The 21,085-nt window shown below is 38.2% G+C and overlaps 1 protein-coding gene across 1 annotated transcript in view; it reads left to right on the forward strand.

The window, feature by feature from the left end:
- pcxb (pyruvate carboxylase b) overlaps positions 1 to 21,085 on the forward strand; it is a 424,891-nt gene that overhangs the window by 129,482 nt on the left and 274,324 nt on the right. The gene's annotated exons all lie outside the window — the stretch shown is intronic.

Below are 21,085 nucleotides of genomic sequence, written 5' to 3' on the forward strand. Positions count from 1 at the left end.
TGTTTTTCTGTGGTTTTTAATCATAATAAGTATCATTATGGGCTATAAAGGGGCTCTCAAAATAATGTTTACAAATACTTCTGGTTTACTGGATAATGAAGCTGGTATTTTTATTTTTGTTCAATTAAGGCTCTATAACATGAAGTCACTCTTTCAATTCACTTCACTCTGACACAACTGCTCTAATATTTATTGCATATGATTGATGGTAAATGTTAGTTTCATTGTGATTTTCATTTATCTTGTCTAAACTTGTATGATATTTTCTGCACTGGTGCATGACTCATTGCTTTAATGCATACATTTGTGTCTAGCTTAACAGTAAAAATGCAGTTTTCTTCTTTTGCTTTTCTATCATGGGGGATTGTGGACAGTAAAGCATTGTTAGGTACATGTGTATTTTCTGTTGCATCGGTGGGTGAGCTAATTTTTTCTGTGCAATTTTCTGAGTGACTGGACTTTTAGTGCACCTTTTTGTTGGCTGGTGTGAATTTGCTGAATCTAACGTTTTGATACCAATACAATCATAATGCTTTAAATTAAAATCTTGACTCTAAGGTAAAGTGGATTCATGTTTTTAACAATTGATTTTACCCATAATGTTGTGTTCTAAAGACTTTTGTGTTTCTGAGCTACAATTCCACAATTTTCTGAAAATACAGGTCCTTCTCAAAATATTAGCATATTGTGATAAAGTTCATTATTTTCCATAATGTAATGATGAAAATTTCACATTCATATATTTTAGATTCATTGCACACTAACTGAAATATTTCAGGTCTTTTATTGTCTTAATACGGATGATTTTGGCATACAGCTCATGAAAACCCAAAATTCCTATCTCACAAAATTAGCATATTTCATCCGACCAATAAAAGAAAAGTGTTTTTAATACAAAAAACGTCAACCATCAAATAATCATGTACAGTTATGCACTCAATACGTGGTCGGGAATCCTTTTGCAGAAATGACTGCTTCAATGCGGCGTGGCATGGAGGCAATCAGCCTGTGGCACTGCTGAGGTCTTATGGAGGCCCAGGATGCTTCGATAGCGGCCTTTAGCTCATCCAGAGTGTTGGGTCTTGAGTCTCTCAACGTTCTCTTCACAATATCCCACAGATTCTCTATGGGGTTCAGGTCAGGAGAGTTGGCAGGCCAATTGAGCACAGTGATACCATGGTCAGTAAACCATTTACCAGTGGTTTTGGCACTGTGAGCAGGTGCCAGGTCGTGCTGAAAAATGAAATCTTCATCTCCATAAAGCTTTTCAGCAGATGGAAGCATGAAGTGCTCCAAAATCTCCTGATAGCTAGCTGCATTGACCCTGCCCTTGATAAAACACAGTGGACCAACACCAGCAGCTGACACGGCACCCCAGACCATCACTGACTGTGGGTACTTGACACTGGACTTCTGGCATTTTGGCATTTCCTTCTCCCCAGTCTTCCTCCAGACTCTGGCACCTTGATTTCCGAATGACATGCAGAATTTGCTTTCATCCTAAAAAAGTACTTTGGACCACTGAGCAACAGTCCAGTGCTGCTTCTCTGTAGCCCAGGTCAGGCGCTTCTGCCGCTGTTTCTGGTTCAAAAGTGGCTTGACCTGGGGAATGCGGCACCTGTAGCCCATTTCCTGCACACACCTGTGCACGGTGGCTCTGGATGTTTCTACTCCAGACTCAGTCCACTGCTTCCGCAGGTCCCCCAAGGTCTGGAATCGGCCCTTCTCCACAATCTTCCTCAGGGTCCGGTCACCTCTTCTCGTTGTGCAGCGTTTTCTGCCACACTTTTTCCTTCCCACAGACTTCCCACTGAGGTGCCTTGATACAGCACTCTGGGAACAGCCTATTCGTTCAGAAATTTCTTTCTGTGTCTTACCGTCTTGCTTGAGGGTGTCAATAATGGCCTTCTGGACAGCAGTCAGGTCGGCAGTCTTACCCATGATTGCGGTTTTGAGTGATGAACCAGGCTGGGAGTTTTAAAGGCCTCAGGAATCTTTTGCAGGTGTTTAGAGTTAACTCGTTGATTCAGATGATTAGGTTCATAGCTCATTTAGAGACCCTTTTAATGATATGCTAATTTTGTGAGATAGGAATTTTGGGTTTTCATGAGCTGTATGCCAAAATCATCCGTATTAAGACAATAAAAGACCTGAAATATTTCAGTTAGTGTGCAATGAATCTAAAATATATGAATGTTAAATTTTCATCATTACATTATGGAAAATAATGAACTTTATCACAATATGCTAATATTTTGAGAAGGACCTGTATAGGATTGGCGTTCTTTTTGGAAGTGGCTCCTTTAGTTTTTGAAGCCTTTGTGTTTAGCCTCTGATTGGGTCATCATTGGCACGAGTGTGTGGTTCAGGGTGGTTGAGCTTCCACAATGTGCTTTGCAAGAGAAACGAGGTAACAGATTAGGGTTAATAATAACTTAATTTCAATAAAGAGTAATTTAAAAAAGATGGTTTGGTTTTCGTTGAATCAACCTGACGACATTCTATAATTACATTTTTTGTGAAGGGAGGAAGACGAAAATATGTAGAAGGTAAAAAAGACCAAAAGTCTAGCCGTTTTACTAGGCACCTCCTGCTGGTAGTAGGATGGAACTACTTTTTATCTCCAGAACCGCCTCAGTTCTTTTTCATAGATGAAACCAAAATGTCGACAACATACCGCGGCTGCTTTTGTGTACATATGGACCAAAATTTCAAACAGTCTCAGCAGATTTGTGGGCTGAACATCCAGGATGAGAATCTTTGGTTCAACCACATCCAAAAGGTGTTCTATTAGTCTGAGATCTGGTGATGGTGGAGGTTGTTTGGGGCACAGGGAATTCATTTTCATGTTCAAGAAAGCAATCTGAGATGATCGAGCTTTGACAAGATGCATTACTCTGTCCACCCACGGTGCATCATCTTCTGATGGCTACTTCCACAATGTCAGCAGTGATACTTGGGTAGACTGCGGTGTTTAAATTATGCTCTATTGGTACCAGGGACTGTGTTGAAAGAAATGGTCTCCCACACCATCACACCTCCACCACCGGCCTGAACATTTGACAAAAGGCTAAATGGATCCATGCTTTCTTTTTTATGCTGATTTCTGACCCGACCATCTGATTGTTGCAACTGAAATCGAGACGCACCAGCAAGGTAGTACGATTCCAATTTTGTCGTCCAGTTTCAGTGAGCCCATGTGAATTGTAGCCTAAGTTTGGAATACTGTAACTGTTCATGGGAAGTTAAGATTGTTGAATTCTGGTAATATTTCAAACTGGAAACTTTCCATAGTAGTTTATTGGAATTAGCTGGGAGTTGGAGCTACTTTAATGAAATGAATATATCATTAATACCATACATCAGATATATTTACCTCACTATGTATTGTCTACGGACTCGGAAATGTCTCTTCACTAGCCTTGTGCTCTGGGCTCAAAATGTTACAGAAAACCTCTGTGCATGTGATGGAGGCATGTCCATTACATGTCAGGTGCATGGCCTCAATAACGGCAAGCACTGTCCTATGTGAATGTGATTGAGCCATAACAGACATAGGTGTTTGTGGCTGTTTGTTTTCAAGATTAAGCTTAGATATATCTTTCCCCAAAGTATATATTTAAAATCCTTGAGTGCGGACTGTAATTTATATATTTTTTCATATCACAGCCTTAATATCAATAATGTGCTTTCCTGTATCTGTGGTATTTTAAATGCACAATATTATAATATAGGTTTGTGTGCTATACTTTATTGTAGCATTTGCGGTTTATGGTTACAGATCTATGATGAGATTAGCAAGTATTTGTTTATAATATGTCAAAAATTGCTGGGATCATAAACGGCTGGCCACCAGGTCTGTGAACAGCATGGCAGAAAGTCCCAGTCTGGTGATAAATTATGCTCAACATGGTGCAGAAATCAGTTGTTACTCTGTTCAGAAAAGGGTTAATGATGCAGAGTAAAGACGGCCTATAAAGATGTGCTGCCAAACATTAAAGTGTTGGTTCACTGTAGGTAAATAAAAAATTCCTCTAAAATATTTATTTGTAAAATGGCAAGCAAATAATTCCCGAATTTTAAAGCAGATAGAATTAGTGTGAGAAAAGCAGCCATTAGGTTTTTGGTAAAGCTGTGGAGAAGCATCAAAACCATTATGCTGCAACAAGATCATAGTGATCATAATGTTATGCCTCATGCTTTAGCTTGCATTCACAGTGGTGAACCACATCACTAACAGAAAGCTTGGACTAAATTCAGTTAGATAGATGCAGATTTCTAGACTTTTTGGCTCCAGCGTTCATCTCAAGTCCAATTCTGAGCACAAAGTTCTCCAAGTTTGAACAAGCCGACAGCCACAAGGTGAAACTTTTATCAACCTGTGTAGTGGTTAGAGAGAGACATCAGTGCATCAATTTTACACATCAATATAGACGTTAAGCTGTAGTACTTGCACACACTAGGTCCCAGGAGAAGACCTTGAGGTACTGAGCTAGAACGTCAGAAGTTGATGTAAAAGTCAAAGAGCCTGTGAACATAAACCGGCTTCTTACAGGCTGTCCAGGTTTAAACTTTAATATCAAGGCTTACATGTCAATCTTTATTTTTTTATACAATGAGCTCATAGAAGTTTCTTAAACTTTTCTTTGATAGAAAACTTCAGCCGTAGTGTATAGATTCAGATGTTACCTGCTGAAGAAAACTACAACTGCATCTTAAGATTCTCCTGCCGTCAAACAAAAATCTCTGAATTAAGTTAAATTGGTACTTTTGTAGAAATAAAATCCCTAATAAAGAAGTTTATCTTACTTGGTTTAACAGGAAAAACAATTACATCACAATTACAAACCTCAATGTATTTCATTAGGATTTTGTGATAGACCAAGGGCTCCCAAAGTAGGAAATAAATTATAATTAAAAATAAATGAATATATAGTGAAATAATTTTATGTGTTTTTATTTTGGAGGTTACAGATTTAAATGTTTGGGAACCCCTATAATAGAGCAACACAAAGTGCTGCATAACTGTCAAGTAGGAGAAAAATGATACATGGTGTGCATTTATATTTGGCCTTCTTTACTCTGTTACCCTAAATAAAATCCAGTGGTATCTGTTGCTTTCAGAAGTCACCTGTAACCACATCATAAAGACCAAGAAACACAACAAAGAACGGGGGGAATTGATGGTCTATTGATGTGCAAAGATGGTAGACGTACCGCTGGAATTCATTTTGCAATGACAGCAACCGGTGGTTCTACACTGTATTGTCTCAGTGGGATTGAAAACAATGCACAATACACTTTCCATATAATTTGCAAAATAAATAAAAGAAAACTATAATTTTCCTTCCAGCTGGTGTAGATTCTGAGTTATCCAGGACGTGACAATCCTACTTAAGTAAGAAGGACCTGGACCACTCCTGGAAGTAACAGGCTTTTAAGTTGTAGTCAAATCAATCACTAATAGGGCCATTAAAGTCTCTAATTGGGCAACTAGGACACAAGTCACTGACCCTACCCTCTATTCAGCGCAATGTTTGGATCGTTGTTACTTGATCCAAACATATCCCTAACAATGCTGTTTGAGTTGTTTTGGTCACATGTCTCAAGGTGTGAATGGCTGAAAAACTGTCTTGGTAGACAAGTCAGGGCTGCAGAGTAGGTGTTAGAAAGATGAAATCTGAGGCCATGTCCTCTGTTTAGTGTTGGTTTGTCATGTTTAACATCGATAGTATCTTTCACTCCTCTCAAACCACCCTTCTTCCCTGTCCAATGACGGACACTCTGATTCATGACCTGATAACCTTGAAAAAGTCCAATTACTGTCTACTTAGGCACTTAGTATCATTTTCATTCCACTTAACAATTGTATGCCAAGTTGTCTTGGTCTTTCTGAATGAAACCCCCTCAAGAAAACCTGAAATGTTGAAGTTTGATCTTTTAAAATGACAAACTCTATAAAAGGTCCAAGGTGTGTGAATACTTTTGTGAGACTCTGTAAAGTGGTCGGTTAGTTACCACAGTGGTTGATCCAGTGCTGAGGACCTCCTTTAGTGGAAACGTTGTTTTGGCTTGGGCTTTTCTATGGTTTGGTGTTTTATTTTGTGGTGGGCCTGACAGCTGTGGTGCACTTGATGCTGTGAGGAGAAAGGCTGGTCTGTTGTGCTGATTATTTTCACCAGTCTGGTGCGCACTAATTATAAGCTTTTCATCTTAAAGATGAATAGCTTAAACGTCAGCACCATGTGCATCTGCATGGGTGTTATGCTGCAGCTGCACTGTGTCTAGTACTGTTAAAAATACTAGATTTTTGTCCTGTCTGTTCTCAGTTCCTGTTCTTTGTCTCCTTCCATCCATCTTCCCCCTCCTTATTAACATGCTGCAACACTGTCTCTCTCCCCTTTTGGCCTTTCTTCTCCCTGTCCTCGCTGCCTTCTGGATGCTGTGGTGGGTTTTTGCATTCCTCTGCTCACTCCTCCATCTGCTCCATAACAAGAAAAGCTAGATTTAATTAATAGGCCGATGGTGAGGCCTGAGAAAATAGGGGAGAAAATGAGCTGAAAAAGAAGAGGAAATCTAATCAGATAGGATCTTGTTTGGTGTGTGAATGTCCCCTGGGCTAATGTTTCAGTCGGTTTTCCACCCCTCATTGCCCTTATGCCCTTTCCTGCTTCACTTATGTCAAACTATTTCCCTTTTTTTGTGTATAACTTTAAAAAAAAAAATACCCTGTCATGTTCACTTATTTGGAAAAATCATTTACAGATGTATGTCCTCTGGCTTCCATCTGCAACAGGTTCTTAGAAAATAACAGTTTCTTTTAACACTGTCAAATAGTCGTCCACGTGCCATGTTTTTACCTCCTTGCCCCATATCGCTACTTCCTGTTCTCAACTTCTTGAATAGCTTCCTATTTTTGTTTTGTTTGGTGTCTGAACCCAGTCTCATGAAATTCAGACAAGCCGGCTGCCTCTGCTGTCTTTATTTGCTTCCCATCTGTCCTTCATACTTCCCTAAGTCTGTCTTTTTCCAGTCCTGTTTTTCTGTCCCTCCTTGTTTTCTTCAGTTTAGATGTTCCCTTACTATGCATTGGTGCTGCCTCTTCCTTTATACTCAGTTTTTCTGCATCTGGCCCCACTTGTTTTTAGTCTCTTATTTAACAGATTATTTCTTTGGACATGCAGTGATGTATAGAAACATTTATAATGTGTCGAGCTTCCAAGCAGGCAGATTTTTTCTCAAAACTTGTAAATGTTTCTCTATCACGAGGTCTTCGGGTCTCATGAACATCTTTGTTTTTACATTTTCTGGCCAGTTCTTGTTCCTGATGTGATGGCACAATGTGTAAAATGTGCTTCAAAATTAGGAACATACTGTATTTGAGGCTGTTTTCCTTCCTCAAAGTGGTTTTACTGATAAATCAGCGTTATGCTACAGTCAGTTCTTCTGTTTACCTGCAATTAAATTGCAAATAACAAAATAGCCTGAAATGTCAACATTCCTTTTGAAAAACTGAATATTTAATGGGTTGTCCACATTATTTCATGTCTGTAGAGATGACTCAGGCTCTTCTCTTATATTTGGAAGTTCTTAGGAGTAATAGAACTAAAGTCTTAAGAAGTGTTATACAATGCAACATAAAAAGATTAAAAGGTCTGGCTGTATTCAAGGACCTAAACATTTAAAACTAAAGACTTTAAAGCAGTATTATATTGTGTTTCGCCTTATGTATTTACACTTTATGTTACACATGTTTCACTTAGTTTTAGCAAAATGTTTCTCTTCTGCATTTTGACCACATGCCTTAAAGGCATCTTAATAAAAACTGGCATTTCCTGCAGACGACTTGTTCGATTGTGAGTAAAATATGCAAAGAAGAAGAAGCTCTCCCTGAACTCGTGTTGACTCGCACTGTAACAGTTAGAAACTCAAGTATTAACTTCAAAAGTAGGTAATGTTTTGCTTTTCACGACCGCGTATGGGAGGCGCGTTGAGACTGAAGATGAAAGAAGAATGGGAAATGAGATAAAGGAAATAGCAATGAAAGTGGGAAGCTACTATAGATAATGACGTACTTTTCCATTATCTGTCCTTGGCATTAATGCCTTTTTCTGCAGTGTCATATGTTTGAATCTAATTCTTCATCACTGTCCCCATTCTAACCCAGTTTTTTGGTTTTTATGTAACATTTTGAGGAAGCAGTTTGAATTTTGGGAAAGTAGTTTTTTGTTTTCTTGCTAAAAGGTAAAGTAGATTCAAAAATTGGGCATCATCACATCTGTAATGTCTTGTAAAATTAAATTCATCTTAAACCTTTGCACATTTTGTCACGTTACAACCTGTAATGGAAAATTCTTTTAAAGTGCTCTGATATTCCCTTCACCTCTCTCCTCTGACCTCTGTGTTTTATTAGTGTTCTGTTATTTAGAGCAGATGGACTCTAAATTCAAATGCTGGAGAGTTTTATGGTTAACACTTCCTGAAGTGTATATTTCAAGGGAAGGTAGATGGGTGCCCTCATAAATAACTTTGTTAACTCTGACCCGGGGAGGGTCTAGGGGCCATATTTCTAAAACTCTTTGCAGTTGAGATAACACTGTCATGTTCTGGTATAAATACTGTGTGTAAATGTTGATCGGGGCTCTGTTTCACTGACTAACCTCAGTGTCAGGGTCTTCAAACGCTGAATGCCTTTGAATAAAACTTATAAGACAAAGTCCGGATTTTCTCTTGTTATGAGTCAACTTCTACCCACTTTGATAAGAAAATTCCACAACAAACCACAAACTTATTTTATGCTGACTTTGGACCAACACAGCGCATAATTCTGATTTCAATGAAAAAGATGCACGGTTTCCAAATTTTATGACTAATCTACAAAGTGTGAATCGCATTTGTTTTTTGCTCCCTTTACTTCCATACCCTAAATGAAATCAACCAGTTGGCTTCAGATGTTGTCTAGTTGATTAATGTTATAATTGAATCTGAAGTTTAAATAGAGCTGTGCACATTTTATGGAGCGCTGTTTAATCCATCATCTGCAAATGGGTAGAGCACAACTATCTGCACCTCACTCTGCATGTTCACATGCATTGCTATGCTTCATGTGAACATGCAGTGTATATCTAATAACTCATAATTTCCAAACTAATGTATTGCAGTATAATCTGAATGCCGTTGCCAGTCTTTTGAAGTCTGATTGAGTTGGTGCATACCAGCATGGGTGTTGTAAGCTTTTTATCTCACCACAATGAAAGGAGTTAATGTTTTTCCTCCTAAATGTAGACTCAACTCAATTTTCCCCTCTCACTATTTATCTTTGCCACCAAAACAGCTAATGTGTTTTCCACCACTTCCTCTTTCCATAGTTTTACCATCATCCACCCTCTCCGATTCATTCCATATCCCCATACCTTCGCCCCCATCTCAATTTGACATGGATCTTCCCTTTCTTTTCACACTTTTTCATGTATTCATAATATCTCGCCTTCCCACTCCAGGCCCATCTCTCTTCCTCCTCTCTACTCTTCCTCTGCTTTCCACCCTCATATGCCTCCGCCTCCACTTTACCTCCTTTCACATTCTCCTTTAGAGTGAGGCCAAATCCAATCTCTTTCCACTCACCCACTTTTCCCACTCATTCTGTTTTTCATCCAGCTTTTTATCTTTATCCACACTCCCACACCTTCTTCTTCCCCTCGTGTAATTTGTTTTGTGCGCTTTCCTTGAGCAGGGGGAGTATAGTTGTCATTCAGCTTTCATCTCTCAATTTTGCTCATCCATCTAGATCTTAAGAGTAGCCTGGAATATTATCCTAACCCCTCTGCTTGTTTGCCATTGTCCCCTCCTCTTTTTCTCCTCTCTTATGACCACAACAAGCTGCTCCGCTCCCTCATGTGTTTTTTTCTTCTGTTCTTTGCCTCCCACTTTTAGTTCTGGGCGCAACGCCACCTTCTTCTCCCTGGCTAGCGAGCTATGAGTGAAACGACTGAAAATGATATGCAATTAGTACTCATCCTTCATGGTGTCAGAGTGTGGACATGTGGCATATTTGCACAAAGTTTTGTTCTTGTATCTTGATGTTAAGGGATAGTTTGCTTAACTTACATTAACCTGTTTGCAAAATTAACTTGGATATTTCTGACATACTTTTTTTTTCTCAGTACCCTGGTTGCCATTTTAATTTATGATGAGGTTTTTCCCTCTGGTGCAGGTGCTTCACCCTCTAGCAGAGGTCATCCTCCTATGACCTCAACCATGGCAATCTAACCTGAGCATAATTCAGGGCAGACTGGATCACTTTAATCTATTCTAATCTCATTTTAATAAAACCTTCTCTGAACTTTTTACGCCCGAGCCAACCTGACAGTTGGCTTTACAATCAACCCACTACTTCTCTGTAAATATCAGATGTATTTTTATTAAAATTACCCTGAAGTACGACCCCAGATTAGCTTAAATTGGACTGTTTTTATAAAGAATAAGCAAACGGATGCTCTAAGGCTTCATCATTAAATGTAACTGCTTGCTTGTGTCGAATGGTATCTCAGTTTGTGTAATTTTTGTTCACCAGCAAACAAAACGTGTGGATAATTAGACGGTAAAGTCGGCTGGCTTAACATTGCAGCCACTTCGTGCTAAAACTTAAATCCCCAGTAGGTTGAGTGTGAAGTGTTGCCTCAGCCTGGATAAAGCCTTTGTGCTGACGGATAAACAATATCTGCATGGCCCTGACCTGGACCTCGGATGAAAGGGTTTTACTTGATCTTTGAAGTCACTGCAGGGAGCCCTGCTGGGTTCAGATGTAGTTTAAGGTTTGTCAAGACCATGAGAGCTGATTTTTTATTTTATTTTTTTCTTGGAGTACTTTAAGGTACATCTTTAGCACTGGACCAAATAATATGAATTTTCTTTTAAGGGGCTGACTTTGAAAGCTTTTTAGACATTCACATTGCAACGGGAGTCTTTAATAGGAACTTGAGATGTACTTCATATTTGTTTGCGAGTTGGATTTTCTTTTTGTCCTACAGGATCTCATTTACAGTACTTGATCACAAAACATTAACAGTTCCTATAAAATATTGCCAGTGTTTATAAAAAGGATAACAACTGACAGTTAAAGTATTTGTCCCTTGTTTATTTCTTCTACTTATCCTTTTTTGTCACTTGTATGTTTCAGATCATCCTACATTGTATTATATTAAATAAAACCTGAGCTATAAGGCTTCATAAGCTTTATAACATATGACGTTATAAGGCTTATGAAGCCTTTACACCTTTAAAAAGTAAGGGGAATTAAAGCTGGCCTAGTCGACCAGGCCTGATTGCTCCCCGAAATGTAGAATTAAAGAAAAACACTTGAATAGAACCCGTTTAACAACTTGAAGTATTCTTAAAGATCTCAAAAATCTACAGGTCATGCTTTGATCTAAATACATTGTCAAACAGATGAGAAAGTAAGTCTGGCATCTTGGTCTGGAAAGGTTTACAAAACCATTTCTAAGGCTTTGGGATTCCAGAGAACCACAATGAGAGCCATTATCCGAGCAAGGAAAAAACATGGAACAGTGGAGAACCTTCCCAGGAGGTTGCCAGCTTACCAAAATACTCTAAGGATGCATCAATGACTCATCCAATAGATCTAAAAAGGACATAAGCAGCATCTAATGCACTGCAGGCCTCACTTAGATCAGTTAAGGCCAGTGGTCATGTTTCAGCAATAAGAAACTAGGCAACAGTAGCATCCATAGGAGAGGGCAAAAATGAAAACCACTGCTGACCGAAAACAACACACACACTCTCTCATGTTAGCCAAACAACATTGTGAAGACATGTGGGAAAATATTCTGGGGGGACTGATGGGTCAAAACTAAAGCTTTAGAAGATAAGTGTCGTATTACGTTTGGTTTTCAGAAAAAAAAACAAAGATAGTCGACCATGATGGTGGTAGTGTGATGATTTGGAGCCACATTGGTGCTTTAGGACCTGAACACATGATCGTCAGATGTTTTCAGTTCGTGAGCCTTTAGCTTGAGCGTTGTTGGAGGGTAGAGTTACAATCTTCATCTCTCAGCAGAGACATGCTTCTGCTGTTTGCAGAAGTGTTATCTTTGTTTTCAGGCAGCTGCATCTCTGTGTCAAGGTCGTTTCACAGAGCTGAAATTTAACTTCTCTCAAAGAGGAAAAATCAAGAATGCACACAATCTGAGCCAAATATGGGATTATTGTTTCATGCAACATATAAACAAACATTCATTCCAACAGAACAAACACAAAACATCCAAGACAGACAAATGGCCAAATTTGAAACTTCAAGAATTCAAATAAATTTTTAACAATCTCTTTTCAGAATATGTTTTCTCAGCCATATCTTTTAATGCTGTAATTGATCAATCTTGTTATGACAATCTTCAATATCCTTTTTAAGAGGAGTGTACATAGTCCAAAGAGATCTCAAAGTATTTAGAAGCACAGCAACAGTTTTCTCATAAATGAATCCAAATTCACTGATGCTGAAACCTTTTGCTAATTCTTTGTACTGTAACTCTGTAATAATAATAACTACAATCCTGAGAGTTATTGTTATAATTCTCTTTTTGTTTTGCTCAATTTGATCGCAGCTGCATTCAAGAATTTCTCTGCTCAGGTTAAATGCAAAGAAGTATTTTAAGCCGGCGTTGACATTTTTTTTATGGTATACCCAAACAAAAACAAAAACTGCAGTGTTTGACTTAATCAGAAATTAAGATAAGAAGCTTGACTCCAAACTGGACTTTTTCCACATAGCGTTTCAAAGGGAAGACACATATAATCTTCCTTAATTTGGCTATTTAAATTTTGAAAGTTGGGGAGAACATTATTACTAGAACTCCTCTTTAATAATCCAAATGCTGATAAATGTTCCAATATTTTATGATTTAGTAATCTGAAATCACCCTGTGTACCTTTCTACTCCTATGTATTCTTTCAATCTTTAAACCCTAAGAAATCAAACAAGGAGACTGGAGTTTGAGCCGACCATCTTTAGTATTGAGAGAGCCTTTATTTCTGTTCTTTTCCTAAAATGAAGGATTTACTTATCTTTATTCTGTTATAAAAATCCTAACTTTGGTTCCAAAACAAAACTCTTCAACCCCAATCTGTGTTCCCCAGAGTAGAAATTTTGAGTATTATTGCATTTCAAAACCACCAAATGACTGGAAAACCCTCATTGGCTTAGATCTGTTTTAATAGGTAATCGGTCTACCTTTAATTAAATATTATAATTTTATGGACCCAAAATCTATGGCTTGTGGGCTTCAGGAGTCCAGGAACCACAGGTTGAGTACTTCTGCATTGAACAATGATGTTAACTCTCTTGAAGGATTGGCTGAATATCCCCAGACCTATTAGTGTATTATTTCTGCTTGGACAATAATCAGATTAAAAATTATTAGTTCACAGCTCCTAATTTACCTCAGATCATATTTGCTCCTAACCCAGTTCATAAGAAGCTTCAGACAAACATTATGCTAAAAGCCAAAAACAAACAAAAAAACACAGATCTGTTTTAAAATAAAGAAAGCATGCTTAAAAACTTGGTACTGTGGTGGAAAATAACTCCACAGTTCTGAAGGCCTTTTCTATGCAGAGTCTTTTAGGAAACATGAGATTAGTTTAATGTTTGTGTGGTACCACTGTCCAATCAGAATCTTTCTTACCTTCAAAAATAACCCAATTTTTTCCATTCTCATTTTAAAGGTTTGTTTTACCAAGGAAAATGTGTTTATGTTTTATGCAACTTCTATCTATTATTGGAGTGCACTAAATGTGCTCCAGTTTCTAACTAGTCTTGCTGAATTATCCTATTCAGCTCATAGGTTATCATGGTGGTCTTGTTACAAATGTTATTTATAACACACTGACACCCTGACTGTTACTGATCTCACAGGCTCACAGCCTGCTCATAGCTTCACGGGACTTTTGACTGTGTTTTTAAGTTTTACCACATCTGTAATCTGGTTTTATTGAGACAGAACTCAAATAAAACACAGCATTCAAACCTTTGTGTTTTTTGCTCCGTCTTAGCTTTCTGACTCCAGAATACAATGCACAACCTAGGGACTTTTAACCCTATTTTAAGGACTCTAACCTTCTTTTACTGGTTTATGGGGACTCGAACCCCACAGAATCATGAATTCTCGTCAGAAAACATGTGGAGTTGCCAAACTGAGGAAACAGAATTTGTAGTATCTTCCAACTACGGGACTCAAACCCTTATTTCACCGGGACTTTAACCCTTTGGACTTTAACCCTTATTCAGAAGGACCTTTAACCCTTTGGGCCTCTAACCCTTTGGGCCTTTAACCCTTATTCAGTACCATAATGCATTACTTTACACATGTTAAATTTAGGAGAACATTTCACTTACTCAGACATCTGACACCAAGAATTTAGGCCTATTGACAATGCCAAAAGTGCAGAGTTCGTTTAAACAGGTTTCTGCTTACCTCGTTTTTGCTTACCTCGTAAGAAGTGCGGGGGTACCCCGGTGTCAGAGTCTTTTGGTGAAGTTCTTATTTAGCCGAAAGTCCTCGCTTTTCCCAAATCACATCGGGATCACCAAAAATGTTGGAATTATCCCTAAACTCCTGCATGCTCGTTTGTTTGGTAAAGCTAAGACCTCCTATACTGTTATTAATAAAAAACAAAGTAATAAAAGAAACACGGAGACTGCAGTCTTTAGATGCCTGTACAGGGAGAAGATCGTCCGAATCCTTCTGAAACTTCTGATTACTTCCCCAAGAACAGCAGTCTTTATTCAAAAGCCCGGCGTATACTTGTACATGAAAAAACATACATTTTAATCGATTGTCTGATTTCATATCTGGAGCTGTCTGACACCCATTCAGCTGACTTTTCGACACTTCCTGTTTTTCTACTTTTGACCTTTATTTACATATGTAGAAATATAAAAATATCTGTTGTCACTAAGCAAAAGTAAGTCTTACATACAGAAATATGTTCTTGTCGTTAGGCAGAAGATTTACAGAGACACATCCAAAAATATCTTCAGTTACTGGGCAGATGATATCTAAGTCCAACACACACAAATATAAGCCTGTTTGGAGGCCTCTAAGTTACACAATACATTTTATTTCACACATTATTAAACATACTTAAGCATAGCCATACCAATCCTATAAGCATAGCATGAATATTTTCCAACAGCGTCTTGGGTTATGCTGTAGTTCATAAATCCAAAGCTCGCCAGAAAGTTCAAATCTAAATGTTGTTGTTAAAAAGAAAAGAAAAGTCTTGAATGGGCCTAGTCAAAGTCCGGACATCTAATTAAAATCAAGTGGCATGACCTCAAACAGGTTGTTCATGCTTGAAAATCCTCAGAGTGGGTGCAAATGACCCATTGTTGCAAATGGCTAGATGGCAATTGTTGCCACTGAAGATGGGACAACCAGTTGTTTAAATGTAGGGCCAGGCTCGTTTAGACTTTTAATGAATGTCATAAATAAAACATTTGTTTACTCAGGTTAAAATTTGTTTCATCTGAAACATTTAAGCAGGGTAAAACAAAGGAAGAAACCTGAAAGGAGGCAAATAATGTTTTGCTGTACTTTGTTTATATTTTGCATCTATTTGTTGGGATGTAGCAACTTCATATGAATTTAAAACTTAAGAAGTGTGCAAGCACATAAGTAGCCTTGAGCAAGGTTATTGCCCTGACACTAGTGTCCTGTCAAAGGTGTCAGTTGACGTTTTGAGGGTATTTCAAAGCTCTTATTCCAGGCTCATTTGGTGCTTTTCAGTTTGCTTTTACGATTTTTACAGATCAAATAAACGTTTGAAGCTTTTCTGAAGGCATCAGCAAAAGAAAAAGCCAAACTGGCATCCTCAAAGATCTGGCCTGAAGACAGACACAGTGTTGGACTTAAGATATTAAAAGATGCACACTGCCTGGCCAAATTTATCACAGTATCACCCTAATATTTTATTGGACCCTATTCAACTTTGATTACAACTCTAATTTGACTCTCTTCTTTCTGTAAGCAAAGTTATTAAAACCCTTCCATCCAGAGCTGTAGTTTGTTTTTACGAAGATATGACTTTGGTGATTGAAACTTACATGAATTCTTGTCTTGCACATCAGAAACATTCTTTGGCCATTGAACAGCTCTTATAATTTGAGTATAAAGGATCTTAATATCATCATCTGGTCCATAACGTCATCATGGACTAAAAACTTTCTTGAGGGTCCTCAGGATATTTTTGTAGTTGGACTTAACAGGGACTTAACAGGGATATAACAGTCCCTGACTGTTCCATGATAAACCAGCAAACCTGAACTCCCCATCAAAGCTTCCCTGGTGGTGCTGACATCCTAACAACATGGAACTGTTATCAGAAAACCAGTGGACCATTGGGTCAGCACTCACTATTGCTGTCCAAGGCTGCCTTTCACCAGACAAGATTAGAGCACAATATAATCTAAGACTAAGGTAAACATGAAATTATAATCTAGAAATCTTAATTTATGCCCTAAACAATCATGGGGTTGACATTGATTTGGACAGTTGTCTAGCAAACAGTCATTGATATCCTCAACAAGGATGGTCAGACACAAAACGTCAGGCCATTCAGAGTGCTGAACGTGGACTGTGACTGGAGCCACTGGTTCTGCTCCTCAGTTATTCAAGTTATTTGTAGATGAAAATAAAATCTGCATTTCATTTGGAAATCAAGGCAAAGAATCTACGTTGGTCCACTGTGTTGTCTAAAGTCCACGGTAAATGCAGCCATCTACTAGGAAAATATAGAGGACTTCATGCTTCCTTCTGCTGACGAGCTCCATGGAGATGCTGATTAATTTCTTCCTGCCCTTACTCCAGAACGTACCAATACCTGATGTAATGGCCATGGTATCCCTGTGCTTGATTGGCCAGAAACCTCACCTCACCTAAACCTCATCGAGAGGTCATGGACTATTATCAAAACGATGAAATACAGCAGAACGAACGACTCAGATAAGCTGAAGGCTGCTATTAAAGCAACTTGGCTGATCCTACAGACTGATCACTTCGGTGTCGCACTGATGCAAATATTTCTGTATCAAAAATATTTTATCAGTGTTGTGTAATTGCATTATAAAATTTGATTTTAATTTCCCAAATTTAGAATTTTCATTTAGCTGTAAGACATAATAAAAAATAACCAAAATTGGCACTTGAAATACACAGCTCCTTGTGTAATGACTTTCTAGTTTGTGCTGTAATCTGTGTCTTGGATTTAGCGAGAACGGTCTGGAGTTAGTTTTTTGTTAGGGTAGTCACACATCCTTAGACATGTCCCTTTGAAGCACTGACACACCAAGCATGTCTACGTGTTGCACTCTTTAAGGCTGCACGTTTAGTCAGATGAAGCTTAATCTGTGGCTTCAACTAGTTAGTGTTGAAGATGGATTATTCCTGAGATCAGTGGATTATTTTCTATCTATACAGATGAGGTGTCAAGACTAAACAGCCTGTAAAAGTATGGATTTTAGTTGAGTTTAGTCATTGTTTAATTCTGGATAAGTGCAGAAAAAAGAATTGAGTAGGGAATATGTTTGAATAATCAGATTTCTTTATTCTTCCAAAAATACAAAAATATCTGCATTTCTAAAACTGAGTGGACATTTTAATGTGGTTGTTTTTTTGGCGTTCTAGACCCTCTTAGATCAGGCTTTTACACAGTCGTCCTTAAGCTCAGTCTGGTTTAAATAAATAAAATAAGAAAGGCACTCCATGTTGCTAGACTTTTTTTCCCAACTAGAAACCAATAATGTACCTTGATTTAAAGAACCTACTGTATATTAAGCATATGACCAGTCCAGATCTCACAAGTCTGGACAAACCTAGATCAGCTCTGCTTCACAATTTCTGACAGATGACATATTGTACTTTGTGTTGTATTTGTAAAACAGGTGATAAAGTCCGGCTTTTTTTTTCTTTTTTCTTTTATAAAAATCAAGAGACGAAAAACCGACAGGGTCATCATGACACACAAGAAAATTCAACTGCATGTAGTTTTAACCAGCAGGGCAGTAATATATGAACAGAAACAGGTGGGCCACAGCTGGGTGCACAAGAATCATGGTTCTATTAAGTTTTATTTTTAGAGTCCTTAGAGTTAAGCCCAAGCAAAAGTCTCCAACAATGCCCAAGCTCGGGGTTGTTTATTAGTTGCTTCATTTTGGGAGTGATAAAGAATCCTAAACTATTTTCTAAAGTGAATTCTCTCCACTGGTGTGAAATAATGGTAGTTTATTGTGTTTTGCTAATATTTAACCATTGCTCTTCTGTTAATTTTACATTTGCAGCTTTCTCCCATCTAGTTTTAACATACATTGTTGAGTGACCTCGTTCCTGCTGCAGGAAAAAAAATCCAGCTTTATAAATGTTATGTAAACAAATGGGAAACGGCTGTAACAAATCTAGAAAAATGAGTCGAAACGTATTAAGAAATGAAAAACATCTGTGTGCATCTTAAAGAAAACTCCTACATATTCTAAGTTGGTCCTGTTATGAACCAGTTTGAACAGTACTTTACTATTGTTTAATTAGAAAAGGTAGCACTTTGCTATCCAATTAACACATTTTAACCCAGATTAATTCAGTTTATTGCAGTGCTTCACAACAAATGTGGCCTCTGGGTATGTTAACAAAGATCTTGAAATGTTTTTTTGTTTGGGCCCAGTGAGGCTAAATGAGGCATTCAAGGGAAAGAAGGCAGGAGAAACTTCCTAAATTTGCCCATCCAGGCAGAGGGATTTGTCTGCATGCTGCTTCAACAGCCAACGTGTAGCTCTGATGCTTTCATGTGTGAATTGTTTTCCCAAAAACTCTTAAATGTTTGCAGAGTACCAAAATAAGAGCAGTTTCGTTTTTTTAATGGATTTAGGAAGTGCATTAGACTGCAAAGTCATGAACATGGGGCTAGAAGGCCTCTTAAGCTTTACATTTAAATAAATACACACTGTCCGAGCTACCGCACCCTGTTGGCGGTCAGACGTCTCGGAGCCCCTCCGGTCCTTGGTCCCCAGAAGCGATCACACTCTATCCAACTCTGACTCTTAAAGGAACGACTCTCAACCAGTTTCTAACTTTTAGCTCCTTTAATCTAAGTTAAGGCAGAGGAATGATTACAGAGATCAGCGCTGAGGCTCCCGTCTCGGACCGTCGCCGTCTGTTAGAGGATGACGAAGAGCCTCGATAAAAGGTCACATGTAGTTTTATATCTGGGACTCCAATGCAATGGATGTGCCCTCCCTCAGTGATTATCAGCAGACTATGTGTCACCATTGTGGTGTCTATCTGTTAGGTTGTGTAGTAGCGGGTGTCCATAATTAATCTAAGTGTGCTGTGGTTTTCTAATCAAACCAGTTATACCGGCTGCTCCACTATCAAAGCCAGTGCCCCAGCCTCAGGTCATTTATGACAAACCTTGGGCCATTTATCCTGGTCATGTGTGTCGATGAGCATTCTTGTCCTATTCTAACAAAAGGGAAACATTAGAACTTATATTTTATATCACTATGGTATAAATGGGAAAAACAGCTATGAGTCATATAAATAAAGGTTATTCCTAACAATACAGATGAGCCAGCTTTGATGAAAGTTAAAGCTCAGGGAATCGGAAGACAGAGTATCCAGGCTGCAGATTAATTTTCCCTCTTAAATTTGCTAATAATGCAGCACAAACATATCCCCCATACTGCTGACTGCTTGTGCACACACAGATTATAAATACATGTGACTGTAAAGGCTATCCAGATGTGTATATTTGATAAAGAAGTTTCATGCATTGTATGTTTCTCATCTTTACTTTTTATTGTCCACTGCAGTAAATTATTTCTGCTAAAGTCAGCGGTTTAGTAATTTAAGACTTTCACAGGACTGAGTTGACACTTGCAGAGCTGAATGCCATCACACTTAAGTGTCAGACATTATTTCATCTGTATAAAAAAGTGAGCCTGGAGGAAAACGTATTGGATGTATTGGGTAAAGTGGTTTTGTCATTTCTAAAGAAATGGTTGAAACACATACTGGATTCCTCTAACTATGATCCATCGGGCTTTTGTAAGAAACATTTCAGATCTAAGTGGCCAGTGACTGGTATGAGATTTAAGGCTGAACAATATAAGAAAAAACATAACATTTGGATGGGGTTGTTGTATATTGCAATAATAGTTCAGCACTAGAGTCTATATAAGATCTGGGTTCCAAGGGTAGTGAGAGTCAGAGCAACTGGCCAAATATTCAACGGGAATTGGCAATAAGGCAGGGAACCTCATGTTTCCAAGACTACCAATTGTTACACCCAAGTAGTTCTTGGCTATTGCTATATTGTACACAGTGGCAGTTCCTGCTCACAGTGGCACTTTCAGTGGCATTGACCCTCCTCACTGACTGCTTAAACCAGCAGAAATGTTATTCAGGGTCCAAATGACTGAAAAGTTAAGATTTTTTTTATCTACATATATCTTGTGTATCCCTTTCTAAAGCCACCCTTGGGAACCGCCCATATGACCAATAATAAAACTGATACATTGACATTGCAATTGCTGTTTGCTATACTGTGCAGCTCTTCTCAGGATCTGATGGTTGGATAACCTTGAGCAAACCTACCATGATTTTATGTAGAGATGCACCAATCAGTCGTTTGCTGGCCGATACGATATCAGTTTTGTTTTGTTGGATTCAGATTTTTACTGATTGAGTTTTCTGTGGATTGTAACACTAAAATGAGGAATACCATGTGCTGCAGCTTCTTTGATGGAGGTCACATTTTTTTTATTCCCACAGAAAATTAAGTATTTAAAAGATGATTTATCAATCAAGTCATCTGTTCCTCACATTTAATCAGTCTTATTACATTAACATATTTTTGTATAATTTTTATTTATTTATTTTTTATAGTATCAAGATGTTCTTTCCTTGTTGGTATTTATTTTTTTCTTTTTCTTTTGGACCTGTACAGTGCTTCGGTCACTTGCGTGTGTAGTTTTCTGCAGTTTTCTGCCAATGGTGCAGACGCTCTATAGATAAAGGTT

The sequence above is a fragment of the Girardinichthys multiradiatus genome, chromosome 14 (assembly GCF_021462225.1).
Source record: "Girardinichthys multiradiatus isolate DD_20200921_A chromosome 14, DD_fGirMul_XY1, whole genome shotgun sequence".
Classification (NCBI taxonomy): domain Eukaryota; kingdom Metazoa; phylum Chordata; class Actinopteri; order Cyprinodontiformes; family Goodeidae; genus Girardinichthys; species Girardinichthys multiradiatus.